Source organism: Arachis stenosperma, chromosome 9, assembly GCF_014773155.1.
Source record: "Arachis stenosperma cultivar V10309 chromosome 9, arast.V10309.gnm1.PFL2, whole genome shotgun sequence".
NCBI classification, from domain to species: domain Eukaryota; kingdom Viridiplantae; phylum Streptophyta; class Magnoliopsida; order Fabales; family Fabaceae; genus Arachis; species Arachis stenosperma.
Genome location: NC_080385.1, coordinates 57,111,686 through 57,124,342, shown reverse-complemented (window position 1 = coordinate 57,124,342; position 12,657 = coordinate 57,111,686). Strand labels below are relative to the sequence as shown.

At 41.4% G+C, this 12,657-nt stretch overlaps 1 non-coding gene across 1 annotated transcript; it reads right to left on the bottom strand.

Annotated features, from left to right (window-relative positions):
• Positions 1–6,196: 6,196 nt before the first annotated feature.
• Positions 6,197–6,304, bottom strand: LOC130953373 (small nucleolar RNA R71). Its single transcript, XR_009075544.1, has one exon. It is a non-coding gene; the product is annotated as a small nucleolar RNA R71 (small nucleolar RNA).
• Between the last annotated feature and the right edge of the window lie 6,353 nt (positions 6,305–12,657).

Here is a 12,657-nt window from a genome sequence, read left to right as displayed (position 1 = left end):
AAATTTCTTACTTGGCATAGGGTTTGGGCCATTAGAAGGAGTTGAATAGTTTATGTCAATTGTTGATTTGGAATTAGAAATTGCTAGTTGACTTGGAGTGCACTAAAGCTAGATTTTCCTAAGGTAAAACTAGAACTTGTGACTCAAGTTAGTTACTCTCATTTGACTTTCCTCTATAACTAGGGGTTAACTAAATGAAGCAAGGCCTAATTGTTGTCATCATTGAAGGAACTATAAGGATAGAATTTCTAATGCAAACCCTAGGTCAAGTCTTTTAAAGATTGATTGTTTGTCATCTATTTTGCTAAACCTTCAAAGAATCATAACAAGGCTTCCTAATCAATAAGATGCATGCTCTAGCATTTCCAAGGGAGGATGACTCGGGAGACTAGTACTCTCGGTTATAGATTGTAGGATTGTTTGATGCGAAGTTTGAATGTCGATTAGACTATACTCACGATTATATCCATTATTGAATTCTATATCGGCATGATAAATTTCGTTTATCAAAATGGCGCCGTTGCCGGGGAATTTGCTTAGTGTGCCATGTTATTGTTTAGAGTAATTATGTGTATATGCATATAGTTGCATCTTTTTGTGATTCTTTGTTCAAGTGACTAACCCCTCATCGTTACCATGAATTTCACTTCTCCTTCATTGCATGACGCGTTCACAACCGAATCCGAGCTTAGTTCCCTTTGATCCGGAAATAGAACGAACTTTGTTTCATATTAGACAAGCTCGGAAGCAGTTAAAGTTTGAAAAAAGGTGAAGAGGTTTTCACCACTTCAACCACCTTACTAAAAGTGAACATTGAACCGTCACTCAAAGAAGGCAATAGTCATTCTCCCATCAATATCACTAACAACTCTTTTTTTGTTTTAGGTACTAACGCCATGGATGCTCTGAGGAGAGTTACTATCAAGGAAGCGGGTGCACCGGATTATGTCCTTCAACCCCTTCATGTAACTCACCCCAACTTGAATGCAAACTTTTAACTTAAGACCGCTTTGATCAACCTCCTACCTAAGTTCCATGGGCTTCCCGCACAAGATCCTATTCGACATCTCAAAAACTTTCATCGTATATGCTCAACAACTAGACGGGAAGGATCCGATGAGGTTGCTATATGGTTGTTTGCTTTCCCTTTCTCTCTTGAGGACAAGGCTAAAGAATGGTTCTACACTCTATCTAGTGAAGTCACCTCCGATTGGGACTTGCTTAGACGAGGATTCTTGGATAAATTCTTGCCCCCGGAGAAGATGGATAGGCTAAGGAAGGAAATGTCTTGTATTGTGCAAGGTGAAACGGAACCACTATACGAGTATTGGGAACGGTTTCGTAAGCTACTAGACGCATGCCCTAATCACATGCTTGACACTCAAGTATTGCTTGGATACATATGTCAAGGGATGCGAGAACAAGATAGAACTCTCTTGGACACCTCTAGCAATGGTTCTTTGTCTAAATATAAAACAGCGGAGGAGGCATGGCAACTTATCATTGACTTAGCCGAATCCAATCAACATATGAGACGAAGAGTCAACCTCCCAAGAACCGTGAATGTGATATCAACTAGTAGCGAAACCACCGCTCTAACCAAATCCTTGAGTGAAATGACATCCCTCTTGAAGCAACTCCAATTGAACCAACAACAACTACAACAACCTCAACCATACCAACAACACTCCCCACCCCCTCAACAATACAATCAACAATTGGTCCCTCAAAAAGTGTGTGGCATTTGTTCTTGCTATTCCCACTACACGGATGAGTGCCCAAGCCTTCAAGAAGACAACACTTTGGCGGCTACCCATAATTTCTATGACCGCCCAAATCAAGGGTACTACCAAGGCAATCCTAACCAAGGGCACCCTTATCAAGGAGGAAGCTACAATCAAGGGAGTGGGTATCACAATCAAAATTGGAGAGACAATCATCAACAAGGGAATAGGAACAATAACAACAATGGAGGAGGTCAAAGATGGAACAACAACTCACAAAATTTCTCACAAACCCGGCCACCATACAACCAACAAAACCCACAAAGAAACTACCAAACATACCAACCACCACATTAAAGACCATCACCCAACCAATCACAAACTCCTCAACTCACATATGCAACCGCCCCCTCCAACCAAGATGAAACACTCCGGATCATCATCCAAGGCCAAAAGGAACTACAAAACACACTTGCTTCCATCTCACCGGCCTCACCTCTACACTACAAGCTCTTCTTGCACGCATGGATACACCATCAAATCCCACTCCTCAAACTCCAATCCAAAGCGTCATTCCCTCTCAACCTCAACCCAATCCTAAGGGGGGCATCAATGCCATCATCCTAAGATCCGGAACACAATTAAAAGAGAAGGGAGCAAAGGACTCAAATCCCATCACAATCGCTCAAGAGGAGGAGAGAATAGATGTAGAAGAGGTAGTGGAAGAGGAGACACCACAAGTCATAATTGAAAATGAAGAAGCTCAACCAACAAAGGAGACCCCCAAGACCAAGAGAACCTTGGACGAAGAAATTGCTCAACCACTCCCATTTCCAACACTTGCAAAGAAAGCTAGGAAGCGCATAGAACTCGACCCCAAAATGGTAGAAATGTTCAAGAAAGTTGAGGTAACCATCCCCCTCTTTGATGCTATCCATCAAGTTCCTAGATATGCAAAATTCCTTAAAGATCTATGCATGAACAAGGATAGAATTCTTGAATTGGAAACCATCCCATTGGGGAGTTCTATCTCCGCTTTTAATGGGAGCATTGCCCGAGAAGTGTGATGATCCGGGCCCTTGTATGGTCACTTGCATTGTCAATGGAGTTCAATTCATAGATTGTATGTGTGACCTCGGTGCATGTGTTAGCATCATGCCTCTCTCCGTCTACCGGGTATTGAAGTTGCCACCACTAAAAAGATCGACGGCAAGATTTGTCCTAGTGGATAAAAGCATAATAACCGTGACGGGTGTTGCGGAAGATGTATTGGTGAATATCAAAGGGTTGGTGTTTCCAATTGACTTCTATGTCCTTGAAATGCCATCAAGCGAAACCGAGAGAGCATCATCCATCCTACTTGGAAGACCATTTTTGAGAACTTCTAGATTTAAGCTAGATGCCTACTCGGGAACCTACTCATTTGAAATAGATGGGAGGGTCGTAAGTTTTAGCCTAGAAGAAGCAATGAAGCATCCACCGGAGAATCACTCTCTATTCCGGTGTGACCCAATTGACAACATGGTTGCCGAAGTGCACCTTGCAAAGTTAGATGAGAAGTACATGATTGAGGAAGCAAATGAAGATCCAAGCAAATTAAACACCACACACCATACAAACCATTCAGAAACTCAAACCTCAACGAATGACAAAAAGATGGAATTGAAGCTGATGAGCGGATAATTTGTATGCTTTTTGGCATTGTTTTTAGTAGATTTTTAGTATGATCTAGTTAGTTTTTATTATATTTTTATTAGTTTTTAGTTAAAATTCACTTTTCTGGACTTTACTATGAGTTTGTGTGTTTTTCTGTGATTTCAGGTATTTTCTGGCTGAAATTGAGGGACCTGAGCAAAAATCTGATCCAGAGACTCAAAAGGACTGCAGATGCTATTGGATTCTGACCTCTCTGCACTCGAGGTGGATTTTCTGGAGCTACAGAAGCCCAATTGGCGCGCTCTCAACGGCGTTGGAAAGTAGACATCCTGGGCTTTCCAGCAATATATAATAGTCCATACTTTGCCCAAGATTTGATGGCCCAAACCGGCGTTCAAAGTCACCTCAAGAAATTCCAGCGTTAAACGCCGGAACTGGCACCTAATTGGGAGTTAAACGCCCAAACTGGCACTAAAGCTGGCGTTTAACTCCAAGGAGAGTCTCTACACGAAATTGCTTCATTGCTCAGCCCAAGCACACACCAAGTGGGCCCGGAAGTGGATTTTTATGTCATTTACTCATCTATGTACTAGTTTTCTATAAGTAGGACCTTTTACTATTGTATTAGAGAGAGCCTTTTGATCATGTTTTTATGATTGAACCCTCTTTGGGAGGCTGGCCATTCGGCCATGCCTAGACCTTGTTCTTATGTATTTTCAACGGTGGAGTTTCTACACACCATAGATTAAGGTGTGGAGCTCTGCTGTACCTCGAGTATTAATGCAATTACTATTGTTCTTCCATTCAATTCCGCTTGTTCTTTTACCAAGATATCACTTGTTCTTCAACATGATGAAGGTGATGATTTGTTGAAATCTGGCTGGCTGAGAAGCCATGTCTAATCTGATTGGACCGAGGTTTCAACTTATCACCACAAGAGCTTGTTGATTTTAATCAATCTTGCTTTTGGAGCAGTGATCTGCTAAGGCTTGGCTGACCTTTGGTCATGTCTAGTGTTTTGGACCGAAGCTTTCTTTGAAAGCTTGGCTGGCTGTGAAGCCATGTCTAATTCCTGGACCGGAGTCTTAGACTAGCATTGCACTGATTCCTGGAATTCTCATTAAGAATTTTGATACCTTTTCCCACTTAATTTTCGAAAAATACAAAAAAATTTGCAAAACCATAAAATCCAAAAATATTTCTTGTTTGAGTCTAGAGTCTCATCTTAAGTTTGGTGTCAAATGCATGTTTTGTTATATTTTTCGAATCCATGCATATATTTCTTGTTTTGATCTTTAAATTCTATTGACTTGAGTGTTCATGTGTCTCATATAGTGTCAGTAGCACACAAACTGCTAAGATTGGTGTCTTGCATGCATTGTTAATTGATTCTTGTTGCATTTTGATTATTAAAAATCCAAAAATATTTTAATTTGTGTCTTTTCAAGTCAATGATACAAAGAATTGAAGATTCAGAACATACTGCAGAGGAATTATACAGAAAAAGCTGAGCATTCAAAAATGCCCAGTGAAGAAGGCAGACTGGCGTTTAAACGCCAGCCAGGGTACCTGGTTGGGCGTTTAACGCCCAAAGAGGTAGCATTTTGGGTGTTAAACGCCAGAATGTATACCATTCTGGGCGTTTAACGCCAGGATGGTGCTAGGGGGAAGATTTTGTTTTCAAAATCAATTTTTTTTCAAGTTTTCAAAGTTTTTCAAAACCAAATCTCTTTCAAATCATATCTTTTCAATCAAATGTTTTCAAAATCAATTTCTTTCCTTTTCAAAGATACTTACTAACAATTAATGATTTGATTGAACATTTTTTGCCTTTTCTATTAAGAAAGGTTTTATGTTTGAATCATATCTTTTCTTGTTAGGCAAGTCATTAATTTTCAAATCATATCTTTTCAAATTGTTTTCAAATCATATCTTTTAAAATTGTTTTCAAATCATATCTTTTCAATCATATCTTTTTAAAACCATAATTTTTCAATCACATCTTTTTTTTTTAAATAAGTTTTCAATCAAATCTTTTTGATTTCTAATTTCAAAATCTTTTACTTAAATTTTCGAAAATTACTTCCCTTCTTCTCACATCCTTCTATTCATGGACTAACACTATTCTTTAATGCAAAATTCGAACTCCATCTTCTTTGATAAGTTCGAATTTTCTACTTCTGTCTTCTACTTTTCTTTTCCTCTGACACCTCAAGGAATCTCTATACTATGACATAGAGGATTCCATATTTTCTTGTTTTCTTCTCTTTCATATGAGCAGGAACAAAGACAAAGGCATTCTTGTTGAAGCTGATCCTGAACCTGAAAGGACCCTGAAGAGAAAGCTAAGAGAAGCCAAAGCACAACTCTCTTTAGAGGACCTGACCGAATTCTTCAAGGAAGAAGAACCCATGGCAGCCGAAAACAACAACAATGCCAACAATGCAAGGAAGGTGCTGGGTGACTTCACTGCACCTACTCCTGATTTCTATGGGAGAAGCATCTCTATCCCTGCCATTGGAGCAAACAACTTTGAGCTTAAGCCTCAATTAGTTTCTCTAATACAACAGAATTGCAAGTTCCATGGACTTCCAATGGAAGATCCTCATCAGTTCTTAGCTGAATTCTTGCAAATCTGTGACACAGTCAAGACTAATGGGGTTAACCCTGAGGTCTACAGACTGATGCTATTCCCTTTTGCTGTAAGAGACAGAGCTAGAATATGGTTGGACTCTCAACCTAAAGAAAGCCTGGACTCTTGGGAAAAGCTAGTCAATGCCTTCTTGGCAAAGTTCTTTCCACCACAAAGATGGAGTAAGCTTAGAGTGGAAGTCCAGACCTTCAGACAGAAGGATGGAGAATCCCTCTATGAAGCTTGGGAAAGATACAAACAATTAATCAGAAGATGTCCTTCAGACATGCTTTCTGAATGGAGCATCATAGGTATTTTCTATGATGGTATCTCTGAACTATCCAAGATGTCTTTGGATAGCTCTGCTGGAGGATCTCTTCATCTGAAGAAGACGCCTGCAGAAGCTCAAGAATTGATTGAAATGGTTGCAAATAACCAATTCATGTACACTTCTGAAAGGAATCATGTGAACAATGGGACTAGTCAGAAGAAAGGAGTTCTTGAGATTGATACTCTGAATGCCATATTGGCTCAGAACAAGATATTGACTCAACAAGTCAATTTGATTTCTCAAAGTCTGTCTGGAATGCAAAATGCACCAAGCAGTACTAAGGAAGCTTCATCTGAGGAAGAAGCCTATGATCCTGAGAACCCTTCTATGGAAGAGGTGAATTACCTAGGAGAACCCTATGGAAACACCTACAATTCTTCATGGAGAAATCACCCCAATTTCTCATGGAAGAATCAAGAGAGACCTCAACAAGGTCTCAATAACAATAATGGTGGAAGAAACAGGTTTAGCAATGGCAAGCCTTTTCCATCATCTTCTCAGCAGCAGACAAAGAGTTCTAAGCAGAATACTTCTGACTTAGCAACAATGGTCTCTGATCTAATAAAGACCACTCAAAGTTTCATGAATGAAACAAGGTCCTCCATCAGAAATTTGGAAGGACAAGTGGGTCAGCTGAGCAAGAAAGTCACTGAACTCCCTCCTAGCACTCTCCCAAGTAATACAGAAGAAAATCCAAAAGGAGAGTGCAAAGCCATAGATATGGCCGAATATGGAGAGGAAAGAGAAGAGGAGGACGCCACTGAGGAAGACCTCAGTGAGCGTGTACCAATCTCCTCTGAGTTCCAATGGGAATCTGAGGCTCAAAATGAGACCATAGAGATTCCATTGGACTTACTTCTGCCATTCATGAGCTCTGATGAGTATTCTTCCTCTGAAGAGGATGAGTATGTCACTGAAGAGCAAGTTGCTAAATACCTTGGAGCAATCATGAAGCTAAATGACAAGTTATTTGGAAATGAGACTTGGGAGGATGAACCTCCCTTGCTCACCAAAGAACTGGATGACTTGTCTAGGCAGAAACTGCCTCAAAAGAGGCAGGATCCTGGGAAGTTTTCTATACCTTGTACCATAGGCACCATGACCTTCAAGAAGGCCTTGTGTGACTTAGGGTCAAGTGTAAACCTCATGCCCCTCTCTGTAATGGAGAAATTAGGGATCCTTGAGGTGCAAGCTGCAAGAATCTCATTAGAGATGGCAGACAATTCGAGAAAACAAGCTCATGGACTTGTAGAGAATGTTTTAGTGAAGATTGAAGACCATTACATTCCTACTGATTTCATAGTCCTAGAGACTGGGAAGTGCATGGATGAATCCATCATCCTTGGCAGACCCTTCCTAGCCACAGCAAAAGCTGTGATTGATGTTGATAGAGGAGAGTTGATCATTCAAGTGAATGAAGAATCCTTGGTGTTTAAGGCCCAAGGACATCCCTCTATCATCATGGAGAGGAAGCATGAAGAGCTTCTCTCAAAACAGAGCCAAGCAGAGCCCCCACAGTCAAACTCTAAGTTTGGTGTTGGGAGGCCACAACCAAACTCTAAGTTTGGTGTTGAACCCCCACATTCAAACTCTAAGTTTGGTGTTGGGAGGTTCCAACACGGTTCTGAGCACTTCTGAGGCTCCATGAGAGTTCTCTGTCAAGCTAATGACATTAAAGAAGCGCTTGTTGGGAGGCAACCCAATGTTTTATAGCTAACTATTTCCTTTTGTTATTTTATCTTTTTTGTAGGTTGATGATCATAAGAAGTCACAAAAACAATGAAAAAAGCAAAAACAGAATGAAAAACAGGAAGAAAAACAGCACACCCTGGAGGAGAAGAAGCTGGCGTTCAAACGCCAGTAATGCTAGCTGTTGGGCGTTTAACGCCCAGTCTGGCACCATTCTGGGCGTTTAACGCCAGAAAGGGGCACCAGACTGGCGTTAAACGCCAGTAAAGGGCAACAACCTGGCGTTAAACGCCAGGAATGGGCACCAGCCCGGCGTTTAACGCCAGAAATAGCTCAAAACGTGATTTTGAGCAACATTTGGTGCAGGGATGACTTTTCCTTGACACCACATCATCTGTGGACCCCACAGGACCCCACCATCACTCTCTCTCTTCTTCCCCCACTCACCAATCACCTCAATACCTCTTTCCCAAAAACCCTTCACCTATCAAATCCCATCTTTCTCTTCACCACTCACATCCATCCTTCATAAATCCCCACCAACCTCACCCTTCAAATTCAAACCACTTTCCCTCCCAAACCCACCCTCCATGGCCGAACCATTACACCCCTCTTCCTCATTTCTTCTTCTTCTACTCTATTCTTTCTTCTTTTGCTCGAGGACGAGCAAACATTCTAAGTTTGGTGTGGCAAAAGCGTTGCTTTTTCATAACCGTTTATGGCATCCAAGGCCGGAGAAACCTCTAGAAAGAGGAAAGGGAAGGCAAAAGCTTCCACCTCCGAGTCATGGGAGATGGATAGATTCCTCTCAAGGGTGCATCAAGTCCACTTCTATGAAGTTGTGGCCTTGAAGAAGGTGATCCCCGAAGTCCCCTTTTCACTCAAAAAGGGTGAATATCCGGAGATCCGCCATGAGATCCGAAGAAGAGGTTGGGAAGTACTCACCAACCCCATTCAACAAGTCGGAATCTTGATGGTTCAAGAGTTCTATGCCAATGCATGGATCACCAAGAACCATGACCAAAGTGTGAACCCGAATCCCAAGAATTATCTCACTATGGTTCGGGGGAAATACTTGGATTTTAGTCCGGAGAGTGTGAGGGTGGCGTTCAACTTGCCTATGATGCAAGGAGATGAGCATCCTTACACTAGAAGGGTCAACTTTGATCAAAGGTTGGACCAAGTCCTCACAACCATATGTGAAGAGGGCGCACAATGGAAGCAAGATTCAAGAGGAAAGCCGGTTCAATTGAGAAGGCATGACCTCAAGCCCGTGGCTAGAGGATGGTTAGAGTTCATACAACGCTCAATCATTCCCACTAGCAACCGGTCCGAAGTTACCATAGACCGGGCCATCATGATTCATAGCATCATGATTGGAGAAGAAATAGAGGTTCATAAGGTTATAGCCCAAGAACTCTATAAGGTGGCGGACAAGACCTCCACCTTGGCAAGGTTAGCCTTTCCTCATCTCATCTGTCACCTCTGTTATTCAGTTGGAGTTGACATAGAGGGAGATACCCCCATTGATGAGGACAAGCCCATCACCAAGAAAAGGATGGAGTACACAAGAGACCCCTCTCATCAAGAGATCCCTGAGATTCCTCAAGGGATGCACTTTCCTCCACAAAATTATTGGGAGCAATTAAACACCTCCCTAGGAGAATTGAGTTCCAACATGGGACAACTAAGGGTGGAGCATCAAGAACACTCCATTCTCCTCCATGAAATTAGAGAAGACTAAAGAATCATGAAGGAGGAGCAACAAAGACAAGGAAGAGACATTGAGGAGCTCAAGCACTCCATAGGATCTTCAAGAGCAAGAAAGAGCCGCCATCACTAAGGTGGACCCGTTCCTTGATTTCCTTGTTCTTTATTCTTCTGTTTTTCGATTTTATGCCTTATGTTTATCCATGTTTGTGTCTTGTGATCATTAGTGTCTTTGTGTCTATGCCTTAAAGTTATGAATGTCCTATGAATCCATCACCTCTCTTAATAAAAACGTGCTTAATTGAAAAGGAAAGAATTGCATGAATTCTGAATTTTATAATAGTTTAATTATTTTGATGTGGTGGCAACACTTTTGTTCTCTGAATGTATGCTTGAACAGTGCATATGTCTTTTGAACTTGTGGTTCATGAATGTTGGCTCTTGAAAGAATGATGAAAAAGGAGACATGTTACTGAGGATCTGAAAAATCATTAAAAATGATTCTTGAAGCAAGAAAAAACAGAAAAAAAAAAGACCGAAAAGAAAAAAAAAAAACCGAAAAAAAAAAGAAGAAAGAAAAAGAAAGAATAAGAGTTGTGATCCAAGGCAAATAAGAGTGCTTAAGAACCCTGGACATCTCTAATTGGGGACTTTAGCAAAGCTGAGTCACAATCTGAAAAGGTTCACCCAATTATGTGTCTGTGGCATGTATGTATCCGGTGGTAATACTGGAAGACAGAGTGCTTTGGGCCACAGCCAAGACTCAATAAGTAGCTGTGTTCAAGAATCATCATACTTAACTAGGAGAATCAATAACACTATCTGGATTCTAAGTTCCTAAGGAAGCCAATCATTCTGAATTACAAGGGATAGAGTGAGATGCCAAAACTATTCAGAGGCAAAAAGATAAAAGCCCCGCTCATCTAATTAATACTGATCTTCATAGATGTTTTTGGAGTTCATTGCATATTCTCCTCTTTTTATCTTATTTGATCTTCAGTTGCTTGGGGACAAGCAACAATTTAAGTTTGGTGTTGTGATGAGCGGATAATTTGTATGCTTTTTGGCATTGTTTTTAGTAGATTTTTAGTATGATCTAGTTAGTTTTTATTATATTTTTATTAGTTTTTAGTTAAAATTCACTTTTCTGGACTTTACTATGAGTTTGTGTGTTTTTCTGTGATTTCAGGTATTTTTTGGCTGAAATTGAGGGACCTGAGCAAAAATCTGATCCAGAGACTCAAAAGGACTGCAGATGCTGTTGGATTCTGACCTCCCTGCACTCGAGGTGGATTTTCTGGAGCTACAGAAGCCCAATTGGCGCGCTCTCAACGGCGTTGGAAAGTAGACATCCTGGGCTTTCCAGCAATATATAATAGTCCATACTTTGCCCAAGATTTGATGGCCCAAACCGGCGTTCAAAGTCACCTCAAGAAATTCCAGCGTTAAACGCCAGAACTGGCACCTAATTGGGAGTTAAACGCCCAAACTGGCACTAAAGCTGGCGTTTAACTCCAAGGAGAGTCTCTACACGAAATTGCTTCATTACTCAGCCCAAGCACACACCAAGTGGGCCCGGAAGTGGATTTTTATGTCATTTACTCATCTATGTACTAGTTTTCTATAAGTAGGACCTTTTACTATTGTATTAGAGAGAGCCTTTTGATCATGTTTTTATGATTGAACCCTCTTTGGGAGGCTGGCCATTCGGCCATGCCTAGACCTTGTTCTTATGTATTTTCAACGGTGGAGTTTCTACACACCATAGATTAAGGTGTGGAGCTCTGCTGTACCTCGAGTATTAATGCAATTACTATTGTTCTTCCATTCAATTCCGCTTGTTCTTTTACCAAGATATCACTTGTTCTTCAACATGATGAAGGTGATGATTGACGCCCATCACCATTCTCACCCATGAACAAGGTGACTGACAACCATTCTTGTTCTACAAGCATCTGAGGCTTAGTGAATATCTCTTGGATTCCTGATTGCATGATGCATGGTTGATCGCCTGACAACCGAGAGCTCGCCTGACAAACGAGCCAGCCATTCCGTGAGATCAGAGTCTTCGTGGTATAGGCAAGAACTGATGGCGGCATTCAAGAGAATCCGGAAGGTCTAACCTTGTCTGTGGTATTCTGAGTAGGATTCAATGACTGAATGACTGTGACGTGCTTCAAACCTGTAACCTACTGGGCGTTAGTGACAGACGCAAAAGAGTGATTCTATTCCGGTAGGGGAGGGAACCAAACCGGTGATTGGCAGTACTGTGACAGAGTGCGTGCATTAGCTTTCACTGCGCGGATGGGAGGTAGCTGCTGACAACAGTGAAACCCTACACGAGCTTGCCATGGAAAGGAGTAAGAAGGATTGGATGAAGGCAGTAGGAAAGCAGAGAGACGGAAGGGAAGGCATCTTCATACACTTGTCTGAGGCTCTTACACCAATGATATACATAAGTATCACTATCCTTATCTTCTATGTTATTTTCGTTCATCATCATATACATTTGAGTTTGCCTGACTAAGATTTACAAGATGACCATAGCTTGCTTCAATGCTAACAATCTCCGTGGGATCGACCCTTACTCACGTAAGGTATTACTTGGACGACCCAGTGCACTTGCTGGTTAGTTGTGTGAAGTTGTAGTGATCACAATTTCGCGCACCAGAAGCCACTACCACCCCACCTAAGGTACTCATATCTTGATGAAGCCCAAAAGCTCCCCGTGATAATTGCAAAAGAGTTAACTCCTCAACAAGAAGAAAAGTTGCTAGATGTATTGAGGAAAAATAAAAGGGCGATCGGGTGAAATTTGGCGGATCTAGTGGGAATAAGCCCCCAAGTATGCGAGCATCGCATATTTCTTGAAGAAGGAGCAAGACCGGTCCGACAACCTCAAAGGAGACTTAATC